Source organism: Tenrec ecaudatus, chromosome 1, assembly GCF_050624435.1.
Source record: "Tenrec ecaudatus isolate mTenEca1 chromosome 1, mTenEca1.hap1, whole genome shotgun sequence".
NCBI lineage: Eukaryota > Metazoa > Chordata > Mammalia > Afrosoricida > Tenrecidae > Tenrec > Tenrec ecaudatus.
Window position 1 is genome coordinate 134,502,040 of NC_134530.1, and position 820 is coordinate 134,502,859.

The 820-nt window shown below is 27.2% G+C and overlaps 1 non-coding gene across 1 annotated transcript; it reads right to left on the bottom strand.

The window, feature by feature from the left end:
- Nucleotides 1-248: 248 nt before the first annotated feature.
- LOC142438135 (U6 spliceosomal RNA) lies at nt 249-355 on the bottom strand. The gene has a single exon (XR_012782565.1). It is a non-coding gene; the product is annotated as a U6 spliceosomal RNA (small nuclear RNA).
- Between the last annotated feature and the right edge of the window lie 465 nt (nt 356-820).

Below are 820 nucleotides of genomic sequence, written 5' to 3' on the forward strand. Positions count from 1 at the left end.
TTTCAGAAATGCTGAACTTATTTTGTATTTTGCTCACTAAGCATTACTGGGTTAACTGCCTAATCAGTAAATTTACAATAAGACTTTTAAATTCTTAAAAAATATGTTATCCATCTACCTATTTTGGAATTCTCTAATAGAAACTCTATTTACATTATCTAAACATGAATATGGTCCCTTTTAGGGAGTAAAAATTATTTCTTTAATATAGTTTTAAATTTATTTATTTATTTTTATTTTTTTAAAGAAAAAATATGGAACGCTTCACGAATTTGCATGTCATCCTTGCGCAGGGGCCATGCTAATCTTCTCTGTATCGTTCCAATTTTAGTATATGTGCTGCCGAAGCGAGCACAGTTTTAAATTTAATTAACTATTTTAAAATTTCTTAATAATGTGTATTACTTTGTATCTATGTATATATTAACGGTAATCACTTGATTTTTTTAAATGATAATGTGATTTATTCTGGATATATGTATTTAATTAATTTTAAGTTTTGGGATAATATTATTTTCTGAGTAAATTATAAGGTAAGTAGGAACAGATACCCTTCTTTTTTTCAATGTGGGTAATTGGATTTGCAAATTGTGACCCCATGATTCCTCAGTGAGACAGTGAGGCCACCATGAAACTTAGGTGATTTACTGCGAGAAGAAATATGTAAGTATAATTTCAAATAATAATTCCTTTCTTGTGTATTGAAAAATGATTGCATTTAGAATCAGAAAAGTCACAAACCAAATGTTAACTCTATTTTTTCCCTTTTCATTAATGTTTTATCTTTATATAGTGTGTTAATTTTGTCTATGGTTTCTAA